This window comes from Peromyscus californicus, unplaced genomic scaffold (assembly GCF_007827085.1).
Source record: "Peromyscus californicus insignis strain IS unplaced genomic scaffold, ASM782708v3 Scaffold_12__1_contigs__length_115047231, whole genome shotgun sequence".
Classification (NCBI taxonomy): Eukaryota; Metazoa; Chordata; class Mammalia; order Rodentia; family Cricetidae; genus Peromyscus; species Peromyscus californicus.
This window is the reverse complement of record NW_026294413.1, coordinates 97,250,812-97,269,291: the sequence shown is the minus strand read 5'-3', so window position 1 is coordinate 97,269,291 and position 18,480 is coordinate 97,250,812. Positions and strand designations below refer to the sequence as shown.

General features: G+C 40.2%; 1 protein-coding gene across 6 annotated transcripts in view; it reads left to right on the top strand.

The window, feature by feature from the left end:
- Window positions 1-204: 204 nt before the first annotated feature.
- Window positions 205-18,480, top strand: part of Ccser2 (coiled-coil serine rich protein 2) — a 135,436-nt gene continuing 117,160 nt past the window's right edge. For 5 of the 6 annotated variants that reach the window (XM_052733994.1, XM_052733991.1, XM_052733992.1 and 2 more), the window contains exon 1: window positions 205-439. The gene's annotated coding sequence lies outside the window, so the exon portion shown is untranslated. The remainder of the gene's footprint in view (window positions 440-18,480) is intronic. The other variant, XM_052733989.1, reaches the window with a different exon arrangement.

The following is an 18,480-nucleotide window of genomic DNA, read 5'->3' as shown; positions in this document are numbered from 1 at the left end:
GGTGGTCAGCCATGAAACCTAAGTGAAAGGTTAACCTCAGCAAAGACCTGAGTCAGGGGCCAAAGGAGCAAGGTCAGTGGAACGGGGCGGAGCCTGGGAACGGCTGGCAAGAGAATGGGGCGGGCCCGGAGGCGGGGCCTAGCCCAGTGAGGCTCGCGCCTGCGCACGGACTTCCCGGGGGGCGGGTCTACGCACGCGTAGTGCGCGGGCCCTGGAGGGCGGAGTCCAGGCGGGCGCCGGCCAAGGGAGGGGGCGCGGCGTCCGTGAAGTCCGGCGCTCCCTCAGGCCGTGGAGGCGATGCTGGCTGCTGCGGGGCCGGCGGCTGGGCGGACGGGGATGTGACGGACTGCCCCTCGCCTCTCTTCCATCCTCGGGCCTGCAGGTCGCTGGGCGACCCGCAGCCGGGCCGCGGCCGAGGAGGCAGCGCGACCTCCGCACGGTGAGAGCCGGGGGTCAGGGATCGGGGTCGCGGGGGCGCCCGAAGGTGCCCGGCTCGGGGGCGCGGCGCGGGCGGGTGGAGGGCCGGGCGTCCTTGGCCGTCAGCGCTCTGGGGCGACCCTCGGAGCCCCCTCTCCCGAGCCGCCTGCCGTGCAGCGGGCAGGCCGGACGCCCCTGCCCGGCGGTGCTGTGACGGGAATAGGGGCCGCGGGACGCCGGGGCTGTAGCCTCCCTGCACCGGGAAATCAGGGCGAGGCTGAGAAGCCCTCGGATTTCAAAGCCAGGATGCTCGTGTTGGAAAGGGAAAGTACCTGACAGCCTGGGATGAGTGAGTTTTTTTTTTTTTTTTTTAAATCACTGAGTCAAAACAAAGACACGCCCTAAAACACGTCTTGAAAAAGAAGTTTGGTATATTATACCGTATCTATAGGTTCAGGTGCCTTTTCCCCCTCCTCTCTCTCTCTCTTTTTTTCTGACATCTATTTTTATGCAGTTTTAAATGTACCTACTTTCTTGACAAAGTAAAGGGAGGGGGTATTTATTTGAGATGGTGGCTGGTGCTAAAACCTGACATTGGATTTCAATAATTGCAAATTCATCTCTGCTGCTACCTAGCCAATTAGGCTTGCTGATTGTAGAGTAGGCCTTGGCAGTGGAAATTACTGGCACACAGACTCTTTGCTGTCCCAGATTGGAATGTCCTGTTTCACTTAGAGAAGCCAGGTATAGGTGCATGCTTTTAATCCCAGCATTCAGGAATCAGAGGCAGGTGAATTTCTGTGAGTTCCACGCTAGCCTGGTCTACATAGCAAGCTCGAGGCTAGCCTTAATTTTTTTGATCGAGAACATTAAGTACCAATATATATGTATTTAGATAGTTGATTAACATATTGTCATTTAGACTAAAAACACTTTAATCACATTTAATTTGCAAGGTAAGCACAAGATATGTCTTATAATGTGTAGTCTATAATTGGTAAGGATGTAAACATTGATGAAGTGTTTGCACGGATTCAGTCAGTCTTCTTTCCAGACTTTCTTGATGTTTGTCTCTTAATTTGTTAAAGCACATTACTCTTATATGGTGGTTTCGTTCTTGTTCTGAACAACATTGACCTCAATCTCTAGGTTAAAAATACTTCCATCTCTTAACGTGTAATTTGTATTGTTTCTTTAATATGCCATAAGAAGAAAGAGCCATCCTGAGAGCAGGAACTTTTTACGTTACCTTTCCTCAGGTAGAAGTTTCTGCTTGTTGCCTCATTGCTTTGACTGTGTTGGGGGAAGAAGGGAATTTTAATGTCCACGCTTAGAAGTCTTTCAGTGACATCACAGTCTGTGCTGGGGAAATCCAGTCTTTCCCAATTTCTGGAGCTTATCTCCATTCTCATTTCATCTACAAGTATGCATGTCCTCTCCATGCGGCTATTTGCAGTTCACAGAAGATGAAACCTTCCTCTCTTCCCTCTGTCCAGAGTTGTCTTCCCAGTGAACGTTTTGCTCTTATAACCTCACGAAAGTATTGAATTTGAGTCTTGTCTACGTGTCTCCCATGTTTTTTTCACGGATCCAGTAGTGCCATTCCATTGTGCACTTAGTGTTTTGTCGATTGGAAGTTCATGGTTTGCTTAAATATAAGTTTGCTGGTGCAGCACATACTGCTAAAATCTATTTACTGAATGCATTTTGAGGAAGGGGTCCAGGCTTGAATGCAGATTTAAGATAAGTGAAATATGTTTAGACTGTCTTTCAGTACCAGAAAACTTAGAAAAGAATACCATTTATTACTTTTTAAAAATGATTTATTTATTTTTTATTTTATGCATTTTGCCTGCATGTATGTCTGTGTGCAGGTGTCAGAATCCTTGGGACTGTAATTACAGACTGAGCTGCCATGTGGGTGCTGGGAATTGAACCAGGATCCTCTGGAAGAGGAGCCAGTGATCTTAACTGCTAAGCTCTCTCTCCAGCCCCAACATTACTACTTTTATTTAAGGATGAAGTAAAAATTGATACTGGTTAGGGATGACATCCTGGTTATGATGGAAAAAAGTCAATTTTCTTCAAGATGGAGGAATGAGAAGATCATGGCCAGTAAGGGTTGGTCTAGAACTTTATTTTGAGGTTCAGTGATTTGCCCGCAGTCCTATGGATAGAAAGGGACAGAGCTGGGAATACAATATAAGTCTTTTGACCATTTTTTGGTTCACTTTTACTTGCCTTTATCCTAATTCTAAATCCAAATTTTTAAAAATTACATTTATTGTGTGTGTGTTCACATTCACACATACTCGTGCTCCTGTGCCAGAGTGTGTGTGTGTATTATGATGTGTGTGGAGGTCAGTTGTAGGAGTGGGTTCCCTTTTACCAGCATGTGAATGCTGGGGATAGAGCTTTGTCAGGCTGGCAAGCAACACCTTAATCCACTGAGCCATCTTGTCCCCTCCTCCCCTTTAAAGAGTTTCACTATAATCTAGGCTAGCCCAGAACTCTATGGGTTGCTCAGCTCAGGCGGACCTCAGATCTCTGCAGCCCCTGTCTCCGCTTTCTGAGTATTAGGATAAGAGAAATAAGCCCTCACTGCCTAGCCTCTAATTCTTAGTAGAGGTTTTACCATCATGGTGAGGTATGAGAGAGGTGGATATTTATTAGAGGACTATATTAGTAGATATTGAAGTTGAAAGATTTCACAGATTGTTTGGTTCAGCGCTAAAATTTTTTCATTTTGAACAGTCAGAGCCTGAAAAAGCAAGTAGCTTGCCTCTGTGTCCATTCGACCTCTGTGTTGCAGCTCCTGACTTTATATTTGTGTGTTTCTCACTGCTCTGTGGAGAAGTCTGCTTGTGCTTTCCTCGTCCTCTGAGTCCTCAGCTGCCACTCCTAGGGACCTAAAGCCCTTGAGTGCCTAAGAAACGTGATACCTCATTTGGGAAAATGGGAGAAACTGGGCCCTTACCACTCCACTGGGCTGCAGCTTGCAGTTTGGTGTTGGGTGCCTCTGGTCACCATATGGAGATCCTGCACAGTTCCTTCTGATGGTGAAGTGAGATTTCGATATAATTGGGTGACAGCCTGGTAATAGCATAGCTAAAATTACATGTGTAGCTTGCATGTTGTGAGAAAAGCTGCTCTGATTGCTCCTGTGATAGTTTTTTAGTGACAAAAAATGATTATTGTAGATTTATGTTTCTAAAAAGTCATTTTTTAACTATGTGCTTAGTATAATGGGCCTGACCAGTTCCAAAAGGCATTTTGTTTTACAAGTGGTCAAAGAAATAAAATCAAAAGAAATTATTCCTTGTTTCTTGTTAGTTCCATATAATTTTATATCATTGATTGATTGGTGTGTAAATGTAATCTTTAACCTGTGTTTTCATATTTGATAGGTTTTCTTTTTTCAGTTTTTATACCTTGGGTTATTATACAGTGTTATAGAGGATAGTTACTTATTTCTAAGTGGACATGTAAGTTGCTTATTTTGTAAGTAGTGCAGTTAGTATTTAGGTGTTCTGGATGGCCTTACTAGAATGCTACTCCCAGTCCTGTTCAGGATTCTACTGTTACTATATTGCCACATATTCATCATCTTTTTTTCCTGTAGGCTAAAGACTCATGGGAGGAATTACAGTATCAGAGGATATGAAGGTTTTGTCAGTTTTAAAAGCTCTTGCTAGATTTACCTTAGAAAGATTTGTATTTCTCCCAGCAGAATTCAGTTGACTAATTTTGTCAATACTTCCATAGCCTTTTGTTTTGAGTTTATCATCTTAAAAAAAATGAAGGTAAGAGTACTTTCTGTCTTAACAGTTAAAGGCATATGCAGGTTTTATTTCAGTTTTATTTTCTTCTCTTTATGAATAGGTTGTCCTTGTACACAAATTCACTGAACTATTCTTATTAGCATTAACACTGAAATATTATTTTTGTTCCTCTTTATATTTACTTATTAAGACAGAGTTTCATGAAACCTAGGCTAACCTTGAATCCGGATCCTTCTTACTCTACCTTCCATGAATTATAGGCATGTATCAACATACCTGACTTATTTTTTAGTACTAAAGACTTGGTAGCTTTTTAAAATTTTATTAGAATCATTGACTTTAAAAAATACTTTGTAATTTTGTCTTTTAATTGTGTATGATGGTACCCCACCATCTGAAGTATTGTGTTATTTAGCTTCTAGAGCTGTCCTCCTATCTCAGGCCCCCTTAGGCCGGAATTATAGGCATGAGCCATATTTCTGTTTGGTGCTTACTTTTGAAAGATGGTATGGGAACAAGTATTAATTGGAACATTTAGTAGGATGCTTCTCAAGTCTTTAGCCTTATAATCTTGAATACCTTAATGGTTTTTTGTTTATGTGAATTATAATTTTTGATATTTATCAAAGTATAAATATACATTTATTTTTGATTGCTTAAAGTAACAAATCTGTAATATATTAAAATTGTGATAAATTTTAAGCAAACCAAAGCCTTCATGAATGTAGTGTATTTGTTTAAGTTTTTGTTTGTTCAGGGTTGATCAGAAGGTCACTTCTGATTTAACTTGAATTGTTAATTATTTAAAAGCTACAAATGAAAACCTTGTTAACTGTTATTTATTTATTTATTTGGGGGAAGTGATGTATTCTAGACAGATAAGATAGCCCAGAACAATAGTTATCAGATATATTTCACTAATACCTGACATTTCAGTCTTTACTACTACTCATTGGCCACCTAGAAGTATCGTGTTATGGGTGACATATAAAGGGATCTGCTGAAGATAACGTAGGTAGCGTTAACAAGCAATGGGATAGCACCTGGTCAGTCTTCTCTTTAAAAGACCCTGTTCCAAATGTGTATTATCTTATTGCTATGCTACAGACTGGACTTCCTCTTGTGGGCATTCGAAAGATACATTTTTTAAAACCAAACCAGTAGTTCCTGACAGGTGAAGTTTTTCTTCTGTTTGCCTTTTTGTGTTTACTAGTAGTTTAATTTGAATATGGCTGGAGGGTCATCTTTGAGGATTTGTTGGTCTTAAAAATACCCTATGATATCTTTTAGGGAGATGGCTGATGTAACAATGTAGAAATATATTAAGCTGTGTTTCTTGTAGAAGGTAATTGAAATAGATCCTATGTGAAATAAAGTCTGAACTCTGAGGGAGAAGTGGAGATTGCAGGCATTTCTTGAGAGGTAAAAGACAGAGTGAGTAACCCTTTGTAAGAGGGTGGGTATGTAGAGTGGTGATTTGGAAAGAACTGAGATTGGAGTGTGCTCATAGTGCTTTGTTGTGTTTTTTCCCATTGCTCTGTGATATATTGTACCTAATCTTGTGGTACATCTAACCCCTGTCTGATTGTGTGCTTGTCAGTGATAAGGGCTGAGTAGGAAGTATGAGTGAATACTGGATAACATATGACACTGGAAGAAGGAAGAGACTTGAGGGAAATAAATCATCCACTTCAAAGGAGTGACCGAGAAAGCAAGCCCTGGAATATGACAGCCATAGGAGCATTGAGGGAACCACAAGTGAGGAAGCCCAAGGATATATTAGCACACTCTGCATTGGAATGCCGTCCCAGGGTATAGTTAGTTCTGGTTGATGTGCCCTAACGTGACAGTTTCTATTGGTACTGACAGCCCTCCCATCCCCATATTTTCTCAGCATTCTGTGGCTTCCTGTCTCTTTTGGTTTCTAACTTTTGATTGCCAGGATGCTTGCTGATGCTGGGGTATGACTCAGCCTATTAAGAGATCAGCCAGTCAGAATGCTCCTTTCTTTTTGAGTGCATTGACCAGTCAGAAAATGTTATGTGTAGTCTTTGAGCTTAGCTCTTGTGTAGTGAGTTAGTTGCTTTATGCCTCAGAGTGAATCTTTTTAGAGATTTCTGGTTGCTTAAATTGAGTCCTGGAGCTATGAGGAGATAGAGGATTATTAAAAGCTACATCCATGAGAACTTTCCCCCCCTATTTTTCTTTGTTGATTAGTAGCTTAATTAGAATATGAGGGGATCATCTTTGAGGATTATTTGCCTTAAAAATGGCACCAGTTGTTGCAAATAATCAAGAATCTCTGTTTTTTCTTTGTATGAGCACATAAAATGTGTGGGAGACTGCTTTAAGTTTACTTGGTCAATTCCTAACCTTTTTTTTTTTTTTTTTTTTTTTTTTGAGGTGGGGTCTACTTGTAGTCCTGCCTGGCCTAGAACTCAGCGATCCACTTGCCTCTGCTTCTTGCTTGGTGAAGCAGAAGCATGGTGGTCCATAGTTTCTGTTTTTATGTTAGGCATTGAAAAGGCCAGATGATGCCTCATATGTTACTAGATATTTTCTATTTCCCATTATTCTCCACTCTTTAAAATGAAAAAAGAACAATTTCTAATCCTATGGTTTTGGATTGCCTGCCTCCCCGCCTAGCCACCTCCCCACACTAAGATATCATAATCTCTTGATGAGTGAGCTGGTAGTATACACTAGGGACGATAAAGAGGCAGCCATCAACGGTTCTTTGACTAGTTCTTGTCATCATATTAATGATATTTGGTTGCAGCCTGAGTGCTTTGTGGAAATTTGAGAGCTTTCTCAGACCATTATGTCTTGGCAGCCAGTGTTAGGGTTGAAAGTTCCAGTTTTCTCAGAAGACCACAGCTTAGAAAAGCAGGAACTATTCATAACAGCTCTTAAGTGTGTAGAATGGGGTTGGTGTTATTTTGGACAGAGTTGGTAGGCCAGCTTACAGGAAACAATCAGGTGGTATTTCTTGTCAAGGGATGGAGAAGCAGAGAAGGCCATTTTTCTTTTTTTTTCTTTGCCCTCCCCACTTTTTGCTTCATCATAGTGTAGAATTGTTAACCCTTATTTTTGTCCTTAGCTAGAGTTAGGTACTTTTGTGAGTGTACTGTCTTGCAATCAGTGTTTCTCCAGGACTTGAGAACTTGATTTAATCCTGGCTTTAAAAACAGACCAAGTCCAAATGGAATCAGTCATCACCTTTGAAGGTGGGTGAGCACTTGCTTGGCATAGTACAACATAGTACTTTTTGGAGCTTACGTACAAGTGAGACAATACAAAGAAAATAAGTACGTGTATATGTAGTATCTTATCTGCTACAGTCCTGTGGAGAAAGGTAAAGCAGATTGAGGTGGAAAGAGCATGGGTGGGCATAGTGCTGTTTTTTACAGGATGGTTAGGCAAGGCTCTAATCAGAACTGATTCCTGAGCAGAGATTTTTAAGTGAAAGTGTGCTCTGTACAAACTCTAGAAGAGAAAACATTTTTTTATAATTAACATTTTTTAAATTTAGCTTTTTAGTGTGGTATGGCAGGTGCTTATTTTCATGTGTGTGTATGTTGTATGCATTTGTGTGTGGAGGCCAGAGGTGGGGTGTTGAGTATCTTCCTTAGTTGATTTCCACCTTGCTTTTGAGGGAGGGTCTTTCGTTGAACCTGGAACTCATTGGTTCAGCAAGACTAGCTGGCCAGTGCGCTCTAGGGATCCTATTGTCTCCACCTGCCCAGCACTAGTACTACAGATACTTGTTACTGTGCCTAGCTTCTTATGAGGGTGCTGTGGATCTGAATTCAAGTCCTCATGCTTATACAGAAAGTGCTTTAGTGACTGAGCCACCTTCCCATTCCTTAGCGAAGAGAACAGTTGATAAACATGGAACAGGGGTGCAGAGATCCTCTGCTGTATGCTTGGTCTCTTTTCAGAGTGACGGGTATGTTAGTGGAGGCGTTGAAGGGAATGATTGGCAGAAAGTGATGTCTGCTAGGTGTGTTGAGTTGGGGGAGTCAGACCATATGTGGTTGTGTAGACCCTAAAAATTCAAAGCCAGTGTAGAATTTCGACTGTATTTGCTTTGCTGGAGATTAAATTTAGCACCCGCCCCCCCCCCCCCATTTGCAAACTACTGAGCTCCACTCTCAGCTTTGCTTATTTTAAATGGTTTTCTTTGCTGCTAAGTAGAGAATGTCAGCATTAGGGATGAATGAGATCATTTAGCCAGCTGCAACTGTAAATCTCATTGGGTGATGGCATTGATTTTAGACAGGAGTTGAGAGAAGTATTATATTCTGCATACATTTTGAATGCAGAGGCAGTGATTTGATGATGGATTGGATATGGCCTGAAAAACTGGAATAGAGTTGACATTGATAAGACTGCATAAGAAGCAGGTTTTAGGAGGAAATAATGAGTTTAATTTTGGATATGCCAAGTTAGCAGTGGAGAAACTATAGATATCTGGGTATATTTGTGTCTGCAGTTCTAAGCTAGAGATACAAGTTTTCAGTGATTGGCAGATAATGTTTAATGCCCTTAGAACTGATTAATATAGGTTAGGGAGTGAGTGTGGCTGGGGAAGTCCAGAGATATTCCTTGAGATCTTAGAATGCTGAGAAATAGAGACAAACACACAGATACACAAGTACATATGCACACATTCACACATATACATTTGAAAGCAGAAAGTAAGTGGTTCCAGGACAGCCAGGGCTATGCAGACAAATGCTATCTCAAAAAGCCAAAAAAGGAAAAACAAAACAAAACAAAACAAATGGAAATGGTGTCCATTAAATCAAATGAACAGTTTTATAAGGGAGGAGAATGTAGTTGTTTGTTTTTTATTCTTTGACTCTTTTACTCTTTTGGGGGTCCTCCAGCCAGCTCCCAAATAAATCACACATGGAGACTTATTATTACTTATAAATGCCCAACATTAGCTTGACTTGTTTCTAGCCAGTTTTTCCTAACTTAAATTATCCGGTCTATCTTTTGCCTCTGGGCTTTTATCTATCTTTATTCTGTATACTTTTCTTTACTTTTTTTTTTTTTTTTTTTTTGGTTTTTCGAGACAGGGTTTCTCTGTGTAGCTTTGCGCCTTTCCTGGAACTCACTTGGTAGCCCAGGCTGGCCTCGAACTCACAGAGATCCGCCTGGCTCTGCCTCTCGAGTACTGGGATTAAAGGCGTGCGCCACCACCGCCCGGCTACTTTTCTTTACTTTTTACTCTGTGACTTGCTATGTAGCGGGGTGACTGGTCCCTGATATCTTCCCCTTGTTCTTTGCTCCTTTTTTTTTCTCCTTCTATTTATTCTCTCTGCCTGCCAGCCCCACCTATCTTTTCTCTTGCCTTGCTATTGGCTGTTCAGCTCTTTAGTAGACCAGTCAGGTGTTTTAGACAGGAAAGTAACACAGCTTCACAGAATTAAACAAATGCAACAAAAGAATGCAACACATCTTTGTATCATTTAACAAATGTTCCACAGCATAAACAAATGTAACATAATGTAAAATAATAGTCTACAACATTTCCCCCTTTTTTTCTAAATAAAAATGAGTTTTTAACTTTTAACATAGTAAAACAACATATAACAAAAACAATTATCAAGCAAAAACTACGTTTACATTATTCAGTCCATTTGTATTAGGAAACTCAGAGAAAATACTCCATTATCTTAGTGAATCCAAAGTTTTACACTTAATTTGCTTTCTATCATAACTAAGGAAAATTGCAACTATAACTATCTAGTCTTCAATTCCATCAAAGACCCTCAAAGGGATGTACTATTACCTAACAAAAGAGACATTTTGCTGCCTGGACAGTCACCCAAAGTTCCTCAGCAGCCTTAGGGCATCCATCTTCATCCTACAGACCCAGAGTATTGGGCAGTGAAGCAGGAAATTTGAAGGACTATCCTCCTTATATTGGCAAAGTTTGTCAGTTGCATTCCTCTGTGTCCTGCAAAATGTCTGGCAAACTCTTCCCTGAAGCAGGAACCCTGAAGGATAGTCTCACCTTGTTTTGGCAAAGTTCAGCAGTCAATTTCCTGCGGGTCTTGCATGACCAGTTTATACAGCATACAGTCAGGAAGTCAAGGCAAAAGCAGTTTCTTGCCCAAATGTCTAATCTTGCCACTTTGAAAGCAAACTCCTATGCAGTTTCTTCGATGCCCATTTCCTATGAAGTAAATTGGTGCTGCCAGGAGCAGATGTGTCTCATTGTCATTAAAAGCCTCAGATTATTAAACTCTTAAATGCCTTATTCTCTAGGTCTTTGAAGTTTTAAAGACCATGTATGATCTTGAAAACATGCCTAATGTGTTATCTACAAATTTGATTGTTATAGATGATTAACTACTAACCTATGTTTCTTGATTATCCTAAATAGTTTATAATAGCTTTCAAAAATTAGAATTTTAGGTTACATTTTTAAATGAGCTACATAGGTACAATACCTTAAACAAGTGTAGAAACATATACATATATAGTGTAATAAAAAGTAACTAAATTTGTATCAGCATACCAAAATTCATGCCAATATCAAATATCTGAGATTAATTGTTGTCTTTTTATCCTATATTACTATATTCCCCTAAATGATAACAGACATCTATAAACCACAAAATAACCAAAGACCACCCATACCCCTCAACTCTTGGGAATGTGGGCATCGTTTTTTCTAGACTGCTTCTTTTTGTCTCTGGGAAAAGGCATTTTTAGGGGTCCCTGAGAAAATTTTAGATAATGGCCAAGTCCAGAGAAGACCAGCAGTAACCTTTGTTGATATATATCACCTGTCAAGATTCAGGAGGTCTCCCTTGATCAAACCTGATCCATATTAACCCTGAAGGAATCCACAGCCTCTAGTCTCCTGTGGAAACAAAAATCCAAAGCATTTTTGATTTCCATTTGACAAATACATTTTTTGACTTCTTTTTTAAAGTTAAAGATAGCTCTAGGTTGGTTTAATTTTGCAGTCCTGTTCACAATCCCATGTCTCCTAGCAGCTGTCTTTTGCTCATAAGCATTAAAAAAATTCAAAATCAACAATACTATATAGGATCCAGATTACCTGTGTATTTCCCATTTTTATGTGGCTTTTTTCTTTTATATTACTTTCACTCTCTCTATTTTTTTTTAAAGCTATTTCTTTGTGTGGCTGTCTATACCCATTTTCTTTCTTAAGCCTATACACATTATAAAACACACTGGAACCTGTTTTGTAGCACAAATTTCTAAAAGGTCTTATTAATAAAAACAAATCTGGAGCCAGGTATTGGGGTGAATGCTGAATGATCAGAGAACCAGAACAAGCCACATCCATCCTCACCTTGCCAATTAGTCAGCTGATCTTGTTTCCTCAGACTGAAAGCCTCTGAATCCTCATCTGAATGGATCTAAGCTGAACTGCTGCTAAAAGCTAAAAGCTTAAAAAAGGCTCTAGTTCCTGGTCCTCACTCCTTATATACCTTTCTGCTTCCTGCCATCATTTCCTGGGATTAAAGGTGTGTGTCACCATGCCTGGCTGTTTCCAGTGTGGCTTTGAACTCACAGAGATCCAGATGGATCTCTGCCTCTGGAATGCTATGATTAAAGGTGTGTGCTCCACTATTTTCTGGCCTCTATGTCTATTTAGTGGCTGTTCTGTTCTCTGACCCCAGATAAGTTTATTAGGGTGTACAATATGTTGGGAAACACAGTATCACCACACTGTTAGAGGTTTTTTACACCTGGACCACTTTTACTACATATCTTTTAGCCTTTTTTGACTGCATGGGCAAACTTTAGACTGCTGAGCTAGACCTGGTTCCTCCTAGTGGCCCTCGGCTGGCTCCCTGCTTTGGGGTTGTGAAAGCTAAGTCAAAAGCTTATGGCCTGGTGGGAGGTGCATGACCAGGAACTGCATTCATCCATCCTACCTGTAGGAATGTGGTATCTACATTGCCACAAGTGTGTTTTTTGTTTGTTTTTTGTTTTTGGTTACTTAGCTTGCTGTTTCTATTTAGCACTTAACAGCAATGCCTCTTAAAGGAGGCATGTCCCTTTTCTTTTCTTTTCTCTTCTTTTTCTTTTTCTTTTGTTTCCAGCTTTCTCAGGCCCTATTTGGAAATATGGGCCCACATTGAAACGCTAAAATATAGTTGCTTGTTTTTTTCTCTTTTACTTTTTTAAGGTCTACCATCCAGCTTCCAATTAAATTACACACAGTCTTATTATTATAAAAGCCTGGCCTTAGCTTGACTTGTTTGTAGCCAGCTTTTCTTAACTTAAATTACCCATTTACCTTTTGCCTCTGGGCTTTTTCCTTTTCTTCTATAATCTTACTTTCATCCTTACTCTGTGGCTGGCTGGCTGGCTAGCCTTTTCTTTTCTCACTCTTTGATCTCACTTGCTCCTTTTTCTCCTATTTATTCTCTCTGCCTGCCAGCCCCGCCTATCCTTTCTCCTGCCTTGCTATTGGCCGTTCAGCTCTTTAGTAGACCAATCAGATGTTTTAGACAGGCAAAATAATACAGCTTCACAGAGTTAAACAAATGCAACATAAAAGAATGCAACATACCTTTGTATCATTAAACAGATGTTCCACAGCATAAACAAATGTAACACACCTTAAAATAGTATTCCACATAGGAGGGAGTGATCAGCTATGTCAGATTAATGCATAATTGATGATTGTTAGGTTTAACTGTTAGGTTTATGGGGAAGTGGTTGAGGTGAAACTTGATTTGATTGGTGTGGAGTTAGTTGGCATAGAGGAATCCAATACAGCAGGGTAGATAGTTTTGTAAAGGAATTTGTTAATCAGTGAACTTGAAAAAGTAGCAGTGGAAGCTTGTAGAATCAAGCAGTTGTTGATTTAAAAAATATAGATATTTTATAGTAAGTTTGTATATACTCTTAAATTATATACAGTTAATGGAGTGATCCAATAGAGGAAAAAATGCAAGAGCCATTTCTTTGAGGCTCATATGAAATTAATTTAAGCACTCTAGCTCCATCATCACTACACTTGATCTTAGCCAAAGGGCTGAGAAGCGAACCAGCACAACTTTTATCATTGCTAGGTCATTATGGAGGGAAAGGCATGCCCACAAATATGCTGCAGGGCATATTATGTCGTTTAGGAAATAGATTCGGGCTAGAAGCTCGGCTGGGCTGTTAATCTCACGGCCCACCTCTTCAGTTAGATACCATCTCTGAAATGTTCCACAGCCTTTCAAAGTAGTACCACTAGTAGGGACAAGTGATCAAATGTGTGAGCCTGCAAGTGTGAGGTACATTTTATATCTACACTGTAACATATGTCCATGTGTATTTCCTTTTTTTTTTTTTTTTTTATTCACAATGGCTAGTTAGCTGAGAGATGGGTGGATGAACATACCTATTGGTGTAATTATTAAGGCCACTACATGTAGTTAAAAGGAGATTTATTTAATGGCGTAACTTACAAATTAAGGGATAGGTAGGTCGCGGGGTCTGGGGAAGGTGTATCACAGTCCAGCGGTGTTCTCTGGAGCTCTGCTTGGTCCACCTCCACTATCCAGGGTCCCGGAACGGAGAGAGCGCCCGCCGATCCAGATCTCGGGTCCCCAGGCGCCTCCCTTGGCCCCGCCTTGTAGGTGTGACAGTTGCCGAAGTCTCAATGGGGGTTGGAACTTCCAGATCAAAGCTGGAATGGCTACCCACTACACACACCCCATTATTTTATTTTCTAATAGATGATTGATGATTTATCATCAGTTTATAATTGTAGTTTCTATACACAGGTGATCATATTTTAATAAGTAAATAGAGAATGAGTCTTGTAGCCTCATATTTACTAACTTTATTTAGCAGTTTTGCTCATTGTTTGTCCTGTTGTAGATACTAAAGATTTGGTAATCTGATGTGGTAGTTTTACTCTAAGGTATCTCTTAAAAAAGAAATAAAATTAAAAACTAAAACAACAAAATTTAATTGATGTATAAATGGTCTATGTTGTAGAGGAACATGTAGTGGCTTTTCTCTCCCCCACTTTTTTCCTAGTATCCCTGACATGTATATAACTGTGTGTGATTATTGAGATTATACCTGAGATGAACTCAGAAACTCTGTCCAGTGTATGTATTCCATTCAGCACTTTACAGCCTCCTGTGGTTTCTTGTTTAAGTAGTCAGCACTCTGCTGGAGCAGCTTCCCACTTGCTTCCTAGTGTTCTCATTGGGCCAGTCTCCACCTTTCCTCCCTTAGCACTGACCCATGTTCTTCACTTTAGGATTTCTGAACCTAAGCAGGTCCTATTTACTGAGTCTTCTGTGGCTCCTTGTCTGCAGAAGTTACTTTTCCTTCTATTATGCCTCTTATGCATTTCGTGCCCACACAAGCTTTAGGGATGAATGACCATTTTCTTGTGAGTTCTAATGTTTTTCATTTTAGGATTGTAAGATAAATATAGAAAATCTTCGTATGACCTTCCTTCTTTGCTTATTGTCTGTTGTGGTTCCAGGACAATGAGACATTGACATGGACATGCTTTTGCACATGCTAGTCCTCATTTTTTAAGCAGTCCTTCAGCATCTTAATACACATTAAATTGCTTCCTCTTTTTGTTGTTGAGACAGGATCTCACAGTGTAGTTAATGTTAACCTTGATTACACCATCTGGAGTTACAGGCATCTTTCCAGGAAAGTTTGCTTTCCTGACTGGTCTCTGTTAGCTCCAGTATAGATACTTGGTGGATTTTTGTTCATTTTATAACTAAGTAAAATATCAATATTGATCCAGTTTTGATCGACACATTTAGTTGGACATTTATATAATTTAGTTTGTATGTAATACACTGAAAATAAACAATTTGAATAACATTATTTGTGTGCACATGAGTGTGTGCATGTGTTCGTGTGTGTTATAAGTGGGCAAGTATGTGTAGCTAGAGAGTTTTCTCTCCGGGTCCCGCCAAGCCCTGGCAATCTGACAGCCCACTTATAAAATAAACACACAGACGCTTATATTATTTAAACTGCTTGGCCATTAGCTCAGGCCTATCATTGTCTAGCTCTTACTCTTATATTAAGCTCATTTCTATTAATCTATACTTTGCCATGTGGCTCGTGGCTTACTGGTACCTTACATCTTCCTTGTCCTGGTGGTGGCTGCAGGTAGTCTCCCCCTCTGCCTTCCTGTTCCCTCAATTCTCCTCTCTGTTAGTCCCGCCTATACTTCCTGTCTGGCTAATGGCCAATCAGTGTTTTATTTATAAAGAGCAATATCCACAGCAAGTATGTGCCACAGTGTATCTGTAGGTCAGAGGGCTTCTGAAAACTGATCCTTTCCTTTGACTCTGGGTTCTAGGGATAGAATTCAGGTGGTCAGACTTGCACAGAAAGTGCTTCTACATGCTGAGCCATTTCTGGCTGAAATAACATTCTTAAAGACAGTTATACAGAAATCATCTTAGGGAGCAAATTCTATGTTTAAGTTTTCTTGTCAGCAAATAGTAAGATTTACTGGAAATTTTATTATGTATGTCACATCTGTTTGTGTTTGAGATTTTCCTTTGGCTGTTCTCATTCATATTCATTCTCTTCCCCCTTTATATTTCTAAAGATATTGTCCTTAGTCATCTTCCACTCCGAAATTCAGTCTGTCGTCAAACTCATTCCACAAACGTGATCTACCTCCTAACAGCTTCATTAGTGCTTGTCACCATTATGTAGGTCACTCAGATTTCTTTGCTGTCTCCTCTGTCTGATAGAGTTATTGTATTCCATTAGAATTCACCAGACATTTTTTTGGCAACCTGTTGTGGTCTTGCGTTGTTAGTATTAGTAACGAGAGACAGAAAAAGGAGACGGTCACATCCACAGATGATTGTGATACCATGTATGAACCACAGTAAACAGAGTCATGGTGCAACATCTAGGACACTGTGGGAAGACAGGAAACAGCCAAAGTGTGTTTGCTACACACCACTCGCACAACCTTTAACAGCATATAGATCTACAGTTCACTTGAAGTCTGACAGTATCTGCCTGCAGGCAGCATCAGATCCCACCCGATGAAGTTTTAGCTTTCTAAGACTTCTGTTTAAGATTCCCATGACAAGTACCCCTTTGTGACCTGTGTTTATGACTGACAGGTTTTACCTGACTCCCTCTTGGAGTTTATTTAATTTGCTTATAGATGCTATAAAGGACATTACAAAAGGTGTAGATGAATAGCCAGATGACTAGGGCAAGCACATGGATAACGGCTCATTGGCCTTAATGCTTTTTTTGGGCATACTTCTCTTTAAGCAGCTTTTCATGTTCAGCACTCCAGAAGCTTGCTGAACTGTGTCCCCTGTGTTTTTATGGCAGTGTCATAATGTGGGGACAGTTGATTACATTGTTGGCCTTTGGTGATCAGCTTGACCTTCAGCTCCTCTCTGGAAGCTTAGGGATAGAGCTGAAAGTCTAACGTCTAATCATGCCTTGGTCATTTGAGTGACTCAGCTCCTGTCCTGAGGTTATATAAGGGCACAGTCTCCCCATTAGCACACAAAGGAAGTACTCATCGCATCAGTGGAAATTCTAGGGGCTTTAAGAGCTGTCTGCCAGGAACTTGGGGCAGAGACCGGTTATGTGTCTCTCATTACACCATAATGTCTTGGGCATCTTGGGGTAGTGAGTATCTTTCACATAGTTTGCTTAAGTTTTACTTTTGTTGCCACCAGCCACTTTTAGGTCTTTGTTGTTATTTTTATACACTTTTTAAGTCCTCTTAATAGCTTTGGTCTTAATTGTCTTGTCATCCAGTTTATATTCAGAGTATTTTTCTTGCGGGGGGGGGGGGGGGGGGTGGAGAGGGGAAGCTATCTGCCTTCTTCCTTCTATTCAGAGACTCACGTCTCCAAACAACACTAGCTGGAACTCAGTCTTTCCCTCAGACTCCCCTATGCTTTGCTCCGTAAATGTGCAGCCAGCAAAGCCTTTTGCATTCTCTTCCAAATGCATGCTGTTCTCTTCCTGTTTTGCCATGACTTGAGTCATCTTCTCTTCCATCGACAGTCTTCCTTTGCTTTCTCAGATCCACAGTGAACCTTTTAGTTGTTAGCACCCTCTCCCCCTGCCATGGGAGGTCTCACCCAGTTCTCCTTTCTCCTCTTGTTTTCATTGGCTTTACTGCTCTTTAGTCCTATATTCAGTTTTCTCACTTGGCTAAACTTGATGCTGGCAACTCAGTAGCTCCTTGACTTTTGTTCTCTTGTCTCTCATTTGTCAGTAGTTGTCAAGTCTTGATGGATCTGTTCCTTCTCCATTTCCTTAGACTGTCTCTGAATAGACTACTGTAAAATGCCATTTCAGAGTAAATCTACTTAGTCTCTGGTTTTCTGTATAATTTGTATTTAGGAAATGTGTTGGTGATAGCAGAATACCAAAAGCAAAGTATTTTTTGTGTTGACTCCTTAGAATAGTATTTGAGCCATAAGCTAGGTCTTCTCTGTCTACAAAAGGTTACTTCCCAACATCTCTATTGATACATTGTTATAATTTCTTCTTTTTCTGAGAAGTTTTATTTCCGAATTAGGGATATTATTTGCTAAGATTATTAGAGAAAAGCATAGGATATTATTTCTGGTTGGGGGAATTGCTGGAAACTATCTTAACAGTATTAAAAAAAGACTTATTTTTAATTTCTTGTAATTATGTGTATGCCTGTGTGAGTTTATGTGCATTGTGCATGTGGAAGGTGCTCTTAAAGGCCAAAGCTGGAGTTGTGGGAGGTTGTGAGCCGCCTGATGTGGGTGCTGGAAAACTGAACCTGGTTCCACTGTAGAAGCAGTAAGTGCTCTTAATCACTAAGCTGTCTCTCCATCCCCAGCAGGCTAATTTTGTAGAAGAATGGAAGAGATACTATAAGTCAGCAAATAACAACTTTGCTCTTAGTGCCCTGATGTCAGGTAAGGATTAATTAACTGCTAGAAGGTTGTGAGATTGACAGGAGACAGACATGTGAGTATAAGTGTGGAGTATTTTTTTTTTTTTTTTTTTTTTTTTTTTTTTTTTTTTTTTTTTTTTTTTGGTTTTTCGAGAAAGTGTGGAGTATTTTAAGCTAATTCTTGAGGAGGACTTTGAAGAGATGCTGTTTAGCTGTCAGTTAATAACCAGGAGAAACTCCTTATGTGATTGTTGCGTGTTCCTGGAAGGTACTGACATAATGTCCTGACACGTGAGAGGTGGTTAGCACCGTTATTGTAGCTCCACATCACCCTTCAGGTGAAGTTAAAGCATTGACGGGCCAGAATTA